The sequence below is a fragment of the Onychostoma macrolepis genome, chromosome 08 (assembly GCF_012432095.1).
Source record: "Onychostoma macrolepis isolate SWU-2019 chromosome 08, ASM1243209v1, whole genome shotgun sequence".
In the NCBI taxonomy this organism is placed as follows: Eukaryota; Metazoa; Chordata; class Actinopteri; order Cypriniformes; family Cyprinidae; genus Onychostoma; species Onychostoma macrolepis.
The window spans coordinates 5,612,057-5,630,121 of record NC_081162.1 but is presented as its reverse complement, the minus strand read 5'-3'; the positions used below and the strand labels follow the sequence as shown (position 1 = coordinate 5,630,121).

General features: G+C 36.3%; 1 long non-coding RNA gene across 1 annotated transcript; it reads left to right on the top strand.

The window, feature by feature from the left end:
* Window positions 1–12,350: 12,350 nt before the first annotated feature.
* LOC131546058 (uncharacterized) lies at window positions 12,351–17,429 on the top strand. The gene is made up of 3 exons (XR_009272596.1): window positions 12,351–13,188; window positions 13,616–13,699; window positions 16,492–17,429. It is a non-coding gene; the product is annotated as an uncharacterized LOC131546058 (long non-coding RNA).
* The last annotated feature ends 636 nt before the right edge of the window (window positions 17,430–18,065 follow it).

Below are 18,065 nucleotides of genomic sequence, written 5' to 3'. Positions count from 1 at the left end.
CAGGGGGTGCTCACCCTGTGGTCTGTGTGGGTCCTAACGCCCCAGTATAGTGATGGGGACACTATACTGTCAAAAGAGCACCGTCTTTCTGATGAGACGTTAAACCGAGGTCCTGACTCTCTGTGGTCATTAAAAATCCCATCACACTCATCGTAAAGAGTAGGGGTGTAACCCCGGTGTCCTGGCCAAATTCCCGCCACTGGCCCTTGTCAATCATGGCCTCCTAATAATCCCCATCCACTTGATTGGCTCTATCTCTCTCTCCTGTCCACCTGTAGCTGGTGTGTGGTGAGCGCACTGGCGCCGTTGTCCTGTGGCTGCCGTCGCATCATCCAAGTGGATGCTGCACACTGGTGGTGGTTGAGGAGAGAACCCCCACATGATTGTAAAGCGCTTTGGGTGTATAGCAATACACAATAAAAGTGCTATATAAATGCTTCATTCTTTCCTTCATTTATGACTTTCATCAGGTAAATGTCTGGCTTCAAAAGTTCACCATCAAATCCAAGGAAGCATATTGAGGTAGCAAAGTTGTATTTTCCCAAAAAATGTTTATTCATTATTTGTTCTGTTTTGATAGAGCAATTAGCTGTGTAATATATTAGCTGAATGCACAAGATTGAGTGCAAATATAATCAGTGATGAGAATTTTAATATTTTTGTGGAAATATTTTCTTAATTAATTAAAAATCTCCAAAAGTGTTTAAATAAGCATTGTTTGTTAAATTAATTGTAACTCGTGTTTAGTGATGTTCTCACCAGCTAGTGGATAAGTTGTATTTATAATATGTCATTATATGTCACATTGAGTAGGAATCAGGACTGTCGATGTTTTTTTTTGTTTGTTTTTTTTTATCTTAATAATTACATGATTTGCTCATTAATTAATCTAATTAGTAAAAAAATAATTATTTATCAATATTTGCTGAGAAAAAAACAACAACTCTAAAAGCCCCAAATAAATAATTAAAAGATTAACAACACACAGAAAAGTGGCCTTTCAAAACGTTAATGTTGTATGTTTTAATTCTATGACTCTCCTCATTAATTCAACACATTCTAGTATTCTGTGTGGAATATGTTTCTAGCCTCTGCATCACATCTTGCTCTTCAAAGGGATAGTTCACCCAAAAATGAAAATTCTCTCATTATTTACTGACCCTCATGTCATCCCAGATGTTTATGACTTTCTCTCTTAAGATGAACACAAGCAAAGATTTTTAGTCGAGATAATGCAAAACAGAACCACTTCAGAACCCACACAAAGTGAACACGACGGTCAAGTTTAAAATATTAGTATTTGTATCTTTCTTACATATGCCTATCATTTCACTTAAGAAGACACTGATTCATTAACAGGGGTTGCATGCGTTACTTTCATATTCACTTTGTGTAGTTTTTGAAGTGTCATTTTTGGATGTCCCATACACGTGATTTTTTTTTTTCTGAAACCCTTAGTTTGTGTTCATCTGATAAATGAAAGTCACATGGGATGGCATGAGGGTGGAAAGGATGGAGTTTCCTTTTAATCCCTTTTCCTGTATTTTGTTTCCCGTGTTCCGCTGTGCTGCATTTTAATTGTTGTTGTTGCACTAGGTATAGGTGTTTGACCTGTGCCATTCTGAATGTCTGTCAGAAAAGAAATTACTTCTACTTTTTTAATACTTGAGTACAATTTAAAGTTGTACTTTTTTACTTTTACTCAAGTATGTTTTTGGCCAGATACTTGTACTTTTAATTGAGTAAAATTTTCACTGAGTATTTGTACTTCCACTTGAGTAAACTTTTTGAGTACTTTTTACACCTCTGATTCGTACGAATCGCGCCGCAGGATGTCTATTCGCGTCTTTGCATTGACTTGACATGTATATCACTCGCGCTTAACGCTTCATTCGTGTCTGGTGTGAACGCACCATCAGGTGGCTGGTCTCGTTTTACTCTCGCAGTACTTTGATGGCACATGTGATCGTAAGGCAGCTGCAGCATCGATCAAAAGGCGCGTTCGACTTGAAGCAGCACTGCACAGAATGATCACCCCTATGACATCAAAGTACCGCTAGACCGATTTCAATGCATAGGATCCGACTGCCTATCATCGGACAAATAGGCTTGTTTGAGATGCGCCTCGCCTCGCCTCGCCTGAAATGTAGGCGAGAGTAGGCGGCTGCAGTGAGGGGAGGAGTGAAATAAGCGCAGTCAAGACGGACAGTTCTGACCTCTCGAAGTGGAACAGATACCAACGAGATCAAAGGCGGATATCGCGTTATTCTCACTCATATGCTGTGCTGCTGATAAACATGATATAATTTCAGTTCTGTTGCTTTTATATGAATATGAATGTGATGAACAAGACACTCAAAGTGCTTGCTATTTAATTCCATACGAAAGGCGTAATTATCATACATTTTGTATTTTAATTCAAACATGTATTTTAGATTTTTATAGAAACTATGACAACAATTGCATATCTCACACAACGATCGCACTGTCATAGTGTTTGGGAATATTCATGCACAATTTTAATACATAATAGCATTTGTAGAAGAGTTTTTGTAATAGCAACATTTTAGAAGAGAATGCAGCATCATGGTTGTCTGAACCAATGAGCATTAAGCTGTGTGGTCAGTCAGTTGTTTCCCATCATGCTTTTGATCAGCGCAGTCGGTGGAAAGCAACTGCGCACGACTATGGAAGGCCGTTGGGGCCAAAACGTGTGGTACTAATGCGTTAACATGTAAATCGCGTGTTAATGCGTATTTACATGTTAACGCGTTAATCCCACACGTTTTGGCCCCAACGGCCTTTCATATGCGACTGCTTAATCCAACACAGCCGCCTCGCCGTCGCGAGAGTTTTTTGGCACACGTCAGCATGACATCAGAGCAAGGCGGACGTAACTCGGTCACTTTTCTAACCGGCATGCTTCTCACAGCGATCACCGGTGATCGGTTCTGCACAGATTTTGCTCATCTCAAACAAGCCTACTGTATCGGAGCTCGATTCGTTTTGCCGAAAGCAGGTGATCTATGATGTCCGAAGCTTCATTTGCCTGAAAACCTCAGCACCGTTTCCTTTACATTATATTACATTACTTTTTTTAAAATCGTAATTTATACATTAAGCTCAAAAGAACTTTGCCCATTAAATAACAGTCTAAGGACTGAGGCAGAGTAAAAATAGATCATATCACAGATTTAATTTATGAATTTATGTTTCATTTATTTTACTTATTTTAGTGGCAGTATACTAAGACAAATTAATGAATTCGACAATGGCCACTATTTATATACAATAAAATAAAGAATCATTTGCAGAACCAGAAGTGAAACCAGCATCTGTAATGGAACACTGCCCTTTGGAAGGTGTTATTAATTTTTATGACCACTAGATGGCCACAGCATAAACAGTTTTGAAAAAGTAATGAACCTTTTTCCGATACAATTGTGTTGAAAGCTTCGCTGGTTCAGAGCGCTTCATTTTGCCATCACTACTATATATATTTGCGTCTCTTCAGTTTTGTTTCAGCTTTTTTTTCCCCAAATCACTCATGAAGGAATCCATGATCACCGTCCGCTTGCAGCAGGCTACATTAACTCCGCCCGCGCTCTGCTTCTGGCGGCTCGAGGTAACGCATGTTTTTTTTTGTTGTTGTTGTTTTTTTTTGGTTTGTTTGTTTTTTCACCTTGTGTGGTGTGATCTGCGTAATCTGAAAACCTAATATGCCTGAGTAGATTCAACCAATGAGCACAGCCAAGAGGCGGGACAACATGCAATAGACTATTTTGATTGGCTTAAAGAAAGATTAATTTAGATATTGATTTTCCTATTTTAAATTAAATTCTTATATTTTGTAACAGGAAAAAAATAACCCTCTGGTGTGGTGGATCCAACCCTGACAAGACATCACGTCTATGTCACCACAGGCCAGTTCTTTCACCCTAACATGGTACTCTTGCAATTCTACACAAGATTATCTTCCACTCTTCTTTTGAACTTTCCAACTGATTATGGTGGCCACAGAGAATCTGCTCAAATTACGTTTACAGTTTTTTTACGATTGCTTACACACTAAAATTAAAAATGACACACAGTTAGTGAAACCTGACCCTCATAGAGCAAAACTTCAGCCCAAATCTGCACAACTATAAGCAGATTTTCAGCCTCATACTTTTTGCAAAACATTACACACATTGTTTTGCAAGACACTAAACACACTTCTCTACATTAGACACAGAAATCTAACATGATGTCACTTATTTGCCATTTTAAGGCACTGCTTTCCAAAATACTACACATGAATGAACTGATCAAACACAGCCATCAGGTGTGCGGACACTCAACAATCAAGGTGAAAGCACTATAAAAAGGCAACAGGTGAATTTTTGTCTTCAACAAAAATGAAAGGCAGTGGTGCAGGAAGAGGAATAGGGAGAAACATCTGTGGCCACAGAGCTATTTTGAATGTCCCGGGTCAACGTGGTGATAACATCACAATTTTTGCTGCAATCACGCAGACTGGGGTCCTCCACTGATGTGCCAAAATAGGTCCTTACAAAATCGACCACATACTTGCATTTTTAGACAGAATAAGTATTGGACAGACTAGGTATTGGACTAATGCAACCAGAAACTGGTTCCATTATTCCAGTACCTCCCACTACACTCTCCCTTTCTTTCCTTTTTTCCTTCCGCATAGCGATGAAAGGTTTATGATCTCTGACCTTATACTCCTCATTCAAGCTATGGAGGAGGCCTGTGACCTAATAAATGACCTAATAGAGTCTGTGTAAGGATGGATTCACCATTCGAAGATTCTTCCCTCACTGTCTTGCGAGGGAGGACATTGACTGAGATATGGATGAAGTGGCCATATCCAGCTATACAAAGAGATGTTGGTACCTTGCAAACATGTCCTTGCGGGCCCCATGCTGCCATTTTGCGGGCACAGTGGGCTAGGGCCAGCACACACCAAACCTAAGCACAACTTTGGGCTCACCGCAGGCTCTCTACACTAGCTCTCCACACTAGCGGACTGCCCACATTAATCCAATGATGGCCCAGTTTGGGCCAGCTCGTTTAGGCCCAGAGCAACTTTTGTATCCTTTGGGCCCATGCAGGTTTAGTGTAGGCAGCCCTGTAATGCAACTAGGAGAATACAAACAACATTGACTGGCCATTCTTTAGCCAATCAATTGAACTGGAATGGCTAACCAAAGTAGTGCATATCAAAACTCTAAATATGTGATTTTCATTCCTAAAATACATATTTTACAGTCACTGTTATGCATATTGATTTTAAACACAGGTAAAGGGCTTCCTACCAGTGGTCATCCTTCACATAACTGAACTTCTACCACTGTTTTATCATAGGTAGAATGCAAAATGTTTCAATACAAGCATTTCAGTCAAATGTAATTTATGCAAAATTTCAAACCTTTAGCCCATAGAAGAAAATCAACCCACCGCAACAGTTTACAGTTTTTTGAACTGCTTACACACAAAATATTTACTTGTCACACAATTTCTGAAACCTGACACTCAAACACCAGAACCACATACCAAATCTGCAAAACCATGCACTAATTCTCGGCCTTTGACTTTGACAGAAATTTAACAGGAAGTATCTTGATTTCCTTTTCCATACAAAATCATTTAAAATGCCACACTAATTCATCAGTACTTCACACTAACTGCTCACATGTGCAAACACTCATTGCTTTACTTAACACCAACCAATCATGGCTTTAGAATAGGCCTATAAATAGGCCACAGGTCAAGTTATACAGTTTTTCTCAGTCGCTTTGATGTATTTCTCAGATCAAAAATTAAATTCTCAAAACTACTTGTTCAACCTCCACATCATCTAGTCATTTGTGCACATCATAAAAGCAGTTTCTCATACTTTTGAACAAGTTGTAATTGCTTTGGTACATTCATGTAATTGATTATGTACATTTGTCTGCGGTTTCCTACATTATCAGTTGCTAAAGTCATGTTGCTCAAAATGTATTTTAAAGCTCTCGGTGCAATAGTCAGACCACTAGTAAAAGTGTAAATGTGAATCCTATCCAGTCTCCAGAGTTGGGCAGTAACTAGTTACTAGTAATTTAGTTACTGTAATAATATTACTTTTTGCAGTAACTAGTAGTGTAAATAATTACTAATAAGATTTCAGTAATAATATTAGAGTTACTTTCCATAAAACAGCTTAGTTACTTAGTTCATTTTGATGCCTCAAACCCGCTGATTTAAAATCTAACAATCAAATAATTACTAGATTAATTTTCATAATTTTCATGACTCACACATGCATGTGATGTCCCCAGTGCAGCAGGCAAGCTTGGAATATGGAAAAGCTTACATTCAGCAGATAGAAATATTGCAAAAAAAAATCTGTTCTGTAAGTTGTGGCTTTACTTTACTCTGGCATTACATCCCTCTGATCAGCATGTGGTACATTATAATAATATAATTAAAAATATTTTTGGAAAATTAAACAGTTTCTTAAAAAATGTGATTTGATAAAATACATAACAAAATTTAATTGCATATGGGTAATGGAAAAATTACAACACTTCTACTTGAATGTCACTATCAATCACTATTGAGTGTTTGTCATAACTTCTGACTGCGATCCAATGTGGATTTTGGTCAAATGATGAGGCAGAAATATGTTGTTAGTAACATTCAAGAAGAATATTATGTGGATGATACACATACAACTTCTGTGGGGCGTGAAGAAAAAGTAATGTAACTAGTAGTGTAACTAATTACTGTTGCCAGAAAGTAATAAGTAAAGTATCAATATTACTTTTGAAAGGAGTAACTAGTAATGAGTAATATATTACATTATTTGAGTAACTAGCCCAACACTGCCAGTCTCTTTCAATCAATATCCCACCTACAGTAATGTGTAAATTTGTACTTTGTTTGGAATTGAACATATGGCATACATAAGAAATGCAGACTTCTGCATTTCAATACTGTAACCGTCGTCCAAACTGTTGCCATGGTTTATCTAGTTTGTGAACAATGACACAAGGACTTTTCATTCTGATGGAACTGATATGTTCATTGACATATTTTTTATTACATTTTTTTCAGAGATGAACTAAAGATTTTGAGTAAGTTAGTAAAATAAAAAAATTAAAAAATTTTTTTAAAGTTTGTTTTCAATCTTGCGTTCATGTTTACCATGAATTTTTCATGGAATTTTTCATCTCTCTGCCAATTACTTTCAATCTACAGAAATTTACAAAGGAGCTCATGAAAGAAGAGCTTTAGGTTTTGAATAACTGTGTGTATATGATATATCCAAAAATATTGTTACGTCCCAGGACGTATTTGTTAAATTCCCGATCTACATTTGTGATGTATGTGGTCACCATTTATTTGTTTGGTGCAATGTGGTTGTACTTTTTTATTTTTGTTTTGCATTGTGTTGTTTTGTACTCCCTCTCTGGTTTCTCTCTCTCTCAGTCCTCCCTTCTGCCAGGTATGGACATCAGCTGTGCCCAATTAAAACCAAACTCTGGGAGTGACCTGACTGGTTGACGAGATGGGAGCTGGTGGACAAAGCCAGTAAGAGAGAGAGTCTTTCCTCCTGCCCCAGCATGTGTTTGTTGAGCCTGTGTGTTTTGGTTGACTGTTGTGAGGGCCTAAAGCCTTGAGGTTGTGTTACTAAGTGCTTTACTTGTTAACAAAATATAATCTGTTTATAATTTTCCTCTGAACTATACTGTTCGAATTCCTTTGTTGCTTGTATTTGATTGTGGAAGCTGTAGAGAGGTGGATGCCATTTTCTTTTGCTAGTTGTGTTTTCTCCTGTTTTTGGTCAGATAGGGAGTGAGGTGAAAGTTATGTTGTTTATTTGTATTTTCTTTATTCAGGTAAGTTAGTTTGATCCTCCCAACATTTAGACCTATTTTGTTTGTTTTGGCCTGGTCCCCTCTTGAAGGTTCTTGCTTCCTCTTTTTTTCTCCTAATCCAGAGTCAATAAAAAGAAATCAATTATATTTCAAATATGTGTGGTGATTGATGGCTGGGACAGGAGTGATGACCTCCACAAAAAACTTTTTTTTTTTTTTGTTTGTTTGTTGCACCTTTCCCCCAACCCCTAGATGGGGAAGGAATGTAACAATATAATATTATGGCAAAGGTGTTACATTGCATAACACATTATTGAGATGCTTTTGAGACCTTTAACCCACGGGAGAAAATCAACCCATTGCAACAGTTTAGTTTTTTCAACTGCTCACACAAAAAAAAATCTTTACTTGTCGCACAATTTCTGAAACCTGACTCTCAAACACCAGAACCACACCAAATCTGCAAAACCATACACTAATTCTTGGCCTTTGACTTTGACAAAAATCTAACAGGAAGTATCTTGATTTCCTTTTTCAAACGCAACCATTTAAAATGCCACACTAATTCATCAGTGCTTCACACTAACTGCATTTTGACTATCTTGTTTGTGAACAATGACGCAAGGACTGTTCGTTCTGATGGCACTGATATGTTCATTGACCTAAATATTTTGAGTAAGTTACAGGCTTTTGCAGGTAATCCATTGTGTGGTGCTGTTTGTAGTGTTGTTTTTGGCGGCCTGTTTTAATTTGAGTTTTAGTCTAGTCTTTGTGTGAAGCTGTCATTTTAGTTTTTATTAGTTTTAGTCATGTTCATACTCTTTTTAGTCTAGTCAAGTTTTAGTCAACTAAAAGTCTGAGCATTTTAGTCTAATTTTAGTCAGAATTTAGTCAGACTATTTTTGTCTAGTTTTAGTCGACGAAATCTGATGACATTTAGTCAATGAAAATTGTATTTTAGTCTCTTTTTAGTAATACAATTCTATTTAACCCAGTCAATATAGTATAAATACCTAGTAGTATAGACGAAACCAAAATTTTCTTTTAGCCAAACCCATTTCAAACAAGGTTATCTCAAGGTTATATTATTGTTACCTTATAGACTCAAGAATACATCCATTCCAGACACGGAAGATGCTCTGATTTGAATTTACAACATGTATTTATTTTGATTTTGTGGCTGTATTTCTCCCCATCTTTTTCCACAATACATTCCTTTTTCTTTTCCACTTCTATGTAATGAATTAAAGTCACAGTGCATTGTTCTTGATCAAAATTGACCCGATTAGCATTAAAAATAACAAATTTCACCATAAAATCATGTAAGTGATGTTTCATGTTTCACAATCACCATATGAAAAAATAAAATGCACGAAAACACATCACTTCCATGAGTTTTTGCCCAAGCTTCAAAGGCCTCTTAAATTAATAAAACTAGAGTCATTTGTTAGCTTTAATATTACTATTTCAATTCAATTATTCAATCCAATTACACTTTATTGTTGGAATTCTTTCCAAAATTTGTCTTGGATCTCACAACGTGTCTCACATCAATTCACATCGATAAAACAAACAATACAATAGACACACTTTAATACAAACATTACAGTGCATTAGAATAGTGAGTCCTTTCTATTTTCCAGAGCCCAGAGGCCTATTTGAACCCCCAATTCTGATTTATTAATTTTACAGACTGATACACAAAAGATTGATGTAACATAGCAAATTCAATCTAGCTGTTAGATGGCAAATATTTATATTCCTCATACAAAATGTGAGAAGGTTCAGACATAGGCAAATTTTTCATGACAGGATCGGGAATTTTTTTCGTATACACATCTTGAAAACTTGATTATCGTGTAAACTACATATTATTTGCATATGTGTGTGGGACAGAGGGGAAGGGTCGCATCACAGAGTATGCTGGCCATATCATACATCAAAGCACATGGCACAGTGTTCGGAGGAAAACGCTGGAAAATATCATATGACAGAAATTACACTCGTCTGTATTGCAGTACAAGCCGCGGTTCAGCTGCGCTGCCAGTATGAAAGCACAATGGGCGCGCGCTGCTCCTGCTTTGCATACGCACCGCACATGCGTCACTCACGCTTGCGGTGTGAAACGGGCGTCAGACTTAACTTTGTTTGTTGTTTTCTTCTAAATAATAGGCTTGTTTGAGATTGAGCAAAATCTGCGCAGAACCGATAACCAGTGATCACCGCGAGATGCATGCCGGTTAGAAAAGTGTCCGAGTTATGTCTGCCTCGCTCTGATGTCATGCTGAGGTGTGCCAAAAAACTCTCGCGACGGCGAGGCGGCTGTGTTGGATTAAGCAGTCGCATATGGAAGGCCGTTGGGGCCAAAACGTGTGGGATTAACGCGTTAACACGTAAATACGCATTAACACGCGATTTACGTGTTAATGCATTAGAACCACACGTTTTGGCCCCAACGGCCTTCCATAGTCAGGCGCAGTTGCTCTCCACCGACTGCGCTGATCAAAAGCATGATGGGAAACAACTGACTGACCACACAGCTTCATGCTCATTGGTTCAGACAACCGTGATGCTGCATTCTCTTCTAAAATGTTTTATTTTTTTAATCTGATTTCATGCTATTATGTATTTAAATTGTGCATGAATATCCCAAACACTATAGTGCCATCTCTGTGTGAGATATGTAATTGTTGTCATAGTTTCTATAAAAATCTAAAATACATGTTTGAATTAAAATAAAAATTAATGATAAATGTGCCTTTTGTATGGAATTAAATAGCAAGCACTTTGAGTGTCTTGTTCATCATATTTATATTCCTATAAAAGCAACAGAACTGAAATTATATCATGTTTACAGCAGCACAGCATATGAGTGAGAATAACGCGATATCTGCCTTTGATCTTGTAGGGATCTGTTCCACTTCGAGAGGTCAGAACTGTCCGTCTTGACTGCGCTTATTTCACTCCTCCCCTCACTGCAGCCGCCTACTCTCGCCTACATTTCAGGCGAGGCGAGGCGAGGCGCATCTCAAACAAGCCTAATGCCATGAGTGGGGCTTAAGGAAGTGACGTACGTCGCCTGCGTCTGCGCAGTGCGACCTGATGCAGCCCCTGAAGTGAGACACAGGAAACAGAAATACTGCAAAATAATAATAATAATGCGACTAAACGAGATGAAATAACATTTTGTTTCGTCTCGTTTTGGTCAACGAAAATGAAGAGACATTTTAGCATAGTCTTTATTTTGTAATCCACATTTAGTCTCGTTTTTATTCGTCAACAATATTTACATTTACATTTACATTTATGCATTTAGCAGACGCTTTTATCCAAAGCGACTTACATTGCATTCAAGTTACAGTTTTTACATTTGATCAGCATTTTACATTTTACCCAGCAAACAATATTGCATTATACATTTAATTATAGTCATCTTCACATGACCAGCATTTACGTTGTGTCTCGTCTCATTTTCGTCACGTGATAAAGGTTCGTTGACGATGATATTTAGTCATAAGGTGTGTTCGACTTGTTTATTATTAGTCATGCGGCGCCATCGGCGGCTGACTTGAAGAAGTGCATGCCGGTTAGAAAATTTGTTCGACTTGAACCAGCGCCGACACCACGTCACTGTCACCTGTGGCATCAAAGTACTGCGAGAGCGTTTCGAGAGCAGCCGGCGCAGTTTCTCCAGAGAGACTGCAGGAGCGCTAATGACGACACAGCTGTTTCAAGATTGGCCAAATTCACCACATGACAACAATGACGTGTGTTTCTAACATCTTCAATTCCAATATAGCTCACAAATATTATTTTACTAGGAAAATATCACAATCGTGTGAAAAAATGGAAGCTAAGCCAAACTTTTAACATTTTATAAAAAGAGATTAAACAAATGGTACTACTACATTAGATAAAATTAAGAACAAAAAAGCAAGAAAGACCTTTGAAGCTTTTTGTTACTTTAAATTGTTGTAATTTTACCCCTGGCATGAATTGTTTCACTTTACATATTCGTATGAATGTTTATTTGTTTTTGTAGCCTACTTGTTGTGAGTTGTATATGCTTGTACAAACCTTTGTATAATTTTTGCATAATAATAAAAAAAAAATACTGCCCACAAATCTGTTTTTAGAACAGTAAAAGCTTTTTTTACTGTATAGTCACAATGTTATAATTAGTCACATTTAATACAAAAAAAAAAAAAAAAAAAACACTGATAAAGGCTTATTGGTATTTAAATAGTATATGTTTATGTTGAACTTTATTCTTGAACAGATGGCCCTGTATTAAGCAGTATATAAAAAGTGTTTCTGTTGCTCATGAAAACATTTCTGAAACGTCCGTGTATTTAACAAGTATTGCATATTATTCACTTCATCTGTGATAAGAGTATCCAAACACCGCGAGAGCATCACTACCGGGAGCAGAAAGAATCCGACTTCACGTCTCCGCTTTCAATTCCGCCCCCGACTGCAAGCGGCTGCTCTCGCCGATAGGTCTGTGCGGCGCTGCATGAAGTCGAACGCACCTTTAATTTTCGTTGACGAAACCCAGCAAACAATGACAAACAATGACCTGGCGGTCCACCAGCGTTTTTTGGGCGGCACAAATTCAGCGGCTTAATACGGTCGGAACACCATCGGCGAGCCGACCAATCTAAAAACGCTGTCGGTCAGCAGGCGTTTTTTTGGGTGGCACGCCACCAGCGGTCTGCCGCGGCTGGGCCTCCGTCGGTGCACCAGTGGCAAGCCTTCTGTCCCGTGTTTCTACTGAGCTCTTACATGACATCTTTGTTTTATAAATTATATATATTACATTTATGTTTTACATTACATTTTTACAGTTAAAAGGAATCTGAAGCAGAATAAAAATAGTGAGAGTTATAATTATTAACAAAAGTTTAGTATAAAAACTGCAAGCACATTTTTAAATGAAATAAATAGTTTGAACGATTGTAAAAACAACAATACAAAATCTAATAAAAAAAAAAAAAGCAAAAAAAAAAATCTATAAAAATTAAATAAAAATAAAAGTGCTACTTTGTCCCACTATCACGTGCGGGTTGCAGTTTACACCTATGTATGAATGGGTCATATAACTACAAAAAGATTAAAATTCAAAATTAAATAATTTTTTTGTTTTTGTTTTATATAATGTTTATTTAAATTGTGCGTGACTGTGACATGTTTTGACGGACTCCAGCTCTGAGTCTCATTCAAACGCTGCAGGGAGGGAGTTACCATGGAAATGGGGCGGCAACTCTCCAACCGACAGCTGCAGCACTGCGTCTCTTGCTGCTGTTTTCACCGTTTTCAGGTGAGTTTAGTCCCTAAAATCACACAAATATTACACACAACTGTTCCTGACAATTTTCTTTCTTGTAATTGATACGCTTCTGTTGAATATTTACTTTATAAAGACGGTTTAGTGTCTTCGAAAAAGTCCGTTAGCATCTCAACTGTTTCCAGACAATGTATGCTAACTCTGTATATTGAGCTCTGACTTATCAAAGTTTTGACTTAATCACATTTATGTGTAGTTGGGAGATTTTAATAGCTTTGTAAAGTTTTTGTCAATGGGTTATTGGAATTAGACGAATTTATTTAGCCTAAAATATGTGCTGTAACTTTACTGATAATCGGTGACGTCACTTAAAGGAGCATGTATTAACTGAATCTGGTTAAAACGTGATTTGATATTTAACGGCAAACAATTATTGATAAAAATTGTTCTGTGGTTTCAGGAGTAACACTTCTACAACAGAAGAGAAGCTTCAAGATATCTAAATTTCTGAAGGAAGGTGCTGACAGAGATGTGGGAAACATAGGTAAGCTGCATGAGAAAGCTCATTAAATCACTTAATATATGCAAATATGTAGTGAAAAAATGCATATCACCATGCATCTTTTACAATTCTTTATTAAAGTTATTTTAAGACGGTTTTGATATCCAAACATGAGTGAGTGATGTTAAAATTTATTTTATTTCTGTGATCAAAGATGAATTTTCAGCATCATTACTCTTCAGTTTTACATGATGATTATTCAGAAATCATTCTAATATGCTGATTTGCTGCTCAGGAAATATTCCTGATTTGTATTTTGTTTTGTGTTTTGTGTTTTGTGTGTATTATTCAGGATTCCTTAATGAACAAAGTTTAAAATGAACAGTGTTTATTTGAAACAAAAATATTTACTCTCACTTCTCATCAATTTAATACATCCTTGCTGAATAAAAATTAATTTATTAAAAAACCTCACTGACTGCAAACTTTTGAACAGTATTGTACAATACCATTTAAAGGTCTGGGGGCGTATTACAGAAAGATCCTAACTTTAAAATCTTATCTTATCTGTTTGGTAACCATGGTAATTTCGGTTAGGACCACATTTAGGACAAAAGCTATTACAGAACAGCATTTCATAAGTGCGTTATCCTATCTTAACTACAGATAGGAAAGGGGTATTACAGAAACCTCCTAACTTGACAAAAAACCCTAAAAACTGTCTTAACTTTAGGACAACCCCACAGCTGTCCTAACTTCAAAATTATTTGAAAACCAACGGAAAAAACGCTTACAACTGTGCTGTCCGACAATGGTATTACATTTATTAATAGTTGAAAATGAAGAACGAAGATGTTTAATGGTAGAAAGACTCTTGGTTATATTTTGATGACAAAACACTTATAAGTAATTACAGACGGCCGCACAACATATTACAGTTAGCACAGGAACTGCAACCAGCATTATAGAGACCAACAAAAGTGTCACGGAGCATTATTTGTTGTAGTGCAAGTGACTAATGCCTTACGTTTTTTTGCAAAAGGCGATTTTCACAGTGAAGTAGCTTCTATTATTTTGTTTACCTCATCAGCAGTGTTGGTTGCTTGGTAACAGACCCGAGAGTGGATTGTCGAGCTTGATTATGCCATTTAAGATTTCCTAACTAGAGATAAGATACTATTTTGTAAAATAGGATAAGAATACCAAATCAAGTTAAGATTTGCTTCTGTAATACGAATTTGCGAAAAATCCTAATTTAACATATCATATCTTAAGTTAAGACCTAAGATAAGAAATTTTCTGTAATACGCCCCCTGGAGTCTATTTAACAATGAATCCTGAAAAAAAATGAATGTTTCTTGAGCAGCAAATCAGATTTATTTTTGAAATATCATGTGACACTGAAGACTGGAGAAATGATGTTAAATTCAGCTTTGATCACAGAGATACATTACAATTTTAACATATTCAAATAATTAAAAAAAAACAGTTCCCTTGAATTGTAATATCATTCCACAATGTTATTGTTTTAACTGTTTTTTGAGTTGTGAGTATAAGAGACTTCTTTCAAAGATGTAAAAAGCCGCTTTAAACTGAAACTATAAACTATAGGTTACTATATCTTACGATTTTTTTTAAAGCCTTTCATATAATGCCTGATACATGTAGAACAAATTGTATTATGCACTTTCTCCGCAGCAGTTCAGTCTGTGTCCTCCCTAGATATTTTTTTCAGATGCGCTCGTATCAAACTACTTATATCGATATTAACGGTATTGCTTCATACTGTATCGCTTATAAAGATTATATCGATATATCGTACAAACTCAATATACCACCCAGCCCTACTGTAACACCTGGTTCATTTTTTTTTTTTTTTTTTTTGTGACTTCTGCCTCATTTTAAAGATGTAATTGTGAACAGTAGTAATATTTGTAAATGTTTGTTTGCTAACATTTTGTTTAGCTTGTTTAGGTTTTTCTTAGTTCATTAAGTTTAAACTGAATTTTGCAGTTATATTACAGATGTAATGTTTGTCAGCTGGAGCTTTAAAGGGATAGTTCACTCAAAAATGAAAATTTGCTGTTAATTTACTGACCCTTAGGCCATCCGAGATGTAGGTGACATTTTTTCTTTAAGCCTGTATGTTTAGTCTGTATGACAAATGTTATAAATGGAGATTGTTATTAAATAATGGCTATTATGTGTTGTAAATTGTGTGTTTTTAGTGATTGATAAACACCATAATTTTGTTAAACTATAAAAATATATGTTTTAGTTCCCCCGCAATTTCTTATGATGCCCAAATAATAAATCTTAGTTGAGGTAACATGTAAAACACATGGAGTAAATGGTTAAATTTTAAATGGCATAACTTGCTGTAGGCTTCTAAATGTTTGACCAATTAAAACATTTTATTTGAATGGACTATAAAACTACTTTTTAGAGTGAGACTGTCTGTTCCCTGAATACTGAGGACAAATTATATGCTTACTAAGGGATATACAATAAAATCAGATTGCGATTTAACCAAATTATAGCAAAGTAAGCTAAATAATGTCACAAAGTACCCAGTATAGTACCCAGAATATCAAAGTCCAGTAAAGGAGGCAGAGCTGTTAAATTCTCAAATAGCCTTCTGATAATGTTTGAGGCTCAGACACTCTCTCTGTTTAAATCTAGATTAAACGTACATCTTTTAGCCAAGCGTTCACATAACAACTCATAACCTTGTACTCTAGTAATAAATGCACGTGATCATCTTTTGCCTGAAATAATATGAACAGCATCCATGCTAATTCTTCTCCTTTTGTTTTCCTGTTTCTATCTCTCAGGTTTCCCATCCCAGTGTTACTACAGTTTGGATCCAGCCTCACTTGTGGTTACTTCAGATGAAGACCCCAGATGATGGCAACTATAGATGAACATACCAACCTGACAAATGTTATGTATTGCAATCATTGCCTTAAAGCATACGTTGAGTGATTTTCAACCCACTTTGTATTGTTACTATGATGGTAATATATGTGAACGAACAATGTTTAATCTTTCTCTGAGTTCCATGAGATACACCCATTTATTTGTCAGCCAAAGAATATTTTGCATTATCTGAATATTGATTATTTACATATTACAGACTTTGTGGCAGTATAAAGTGGATTTAAATTCACCAAACTTACCCTTTAATGTTTGTCTGTTTAACTGAACATGACTTTGAACACATAACTTGTATTATCTTAGAGTTATTGACATATAGACATTAATTTGTTGCCAGAAGATGCTCCCCATTGAGTCACAGTCACCTCTGGCTGTTGATAGGAATTTTTTTTTGAAACTTTGAAATTTTCTAAAGCTGCTTTGATTGTGAAAAGCAGTGTACCCTTACAACAGTTAACCATGTTTTTACTATGGTAAAACTAGTAATCATAACTGTAGTAATCAGGGGTTTTTAGTTTTTCTCAAACTAAGGTTTTGATATCATGGTTCTACAATAGTAATATTTTAATAATGCTGGAGTAAAACTGTGGTAAGTAACCATAGTTTTTGAAACCATGGTGAAGTTTGTAGTTACTATAGGTTTACTACTATGCTGTAGTAAGACCATGGTTATGGTAGTTACTGTGAATTTACTACAACAATCATAGTTAAACCATGGTTAATTTTGTGGTTGACTTTTGTACGGGTACAAATATGTGAATTGAATGCTTCTATTTGAAAGTCACATTGGATAAAACTATCTGATAAATATACTGTATGCATTTGTATGTTTAATCTGTTCACTGAAAATAAATTTGCAATTGCTATTGTACATTGTTTTTGATCCATTTTTTGTGTACAAGGACATTTCGGTTAGCATAATCGAACTGATTATGAACAACGGACCGACCGTGGACCGCCAGCAAACAGTAATTATAAACCAGCGGCTCGTCAGCGGACCGCTGTCGGAAAAGCGGTGGCTACCGCTGGTGGTCTGCTTGAATAACGATGAGCAAAACGCCGGTGAACCGCGGGTGGTGTCCGCCGGTGGGCCGCCAGTGGCCATACACTAATTCTTGGCCTTTGACAAAAATCTAACAGGAAGTATCTTGATTTCCTTTTTCAAACACAACCATTTAAAATGCCACACTAATTCATCAGTGCTTCACACTAATTGCTCACATGTGCAAAAACTCAGTTTACATCAAGTAATACTAACAGAGTTCACTGTTATATTGACAAAATGACTAAGCATTTTGACTATCTTGTTTGTGAACAACGACACAAGAACTGTTCGTTCTGATGGCACTGATATGTTAATTGACATAACTTTTGTTTGTTTGTTTTTTTTGAGAGATGAACTAAAGATTTTGAGTCAGTTACAGGCTTTTGCAGGTAATCCATTGTGTGGTGCTGTTTGTACAAATTGTTT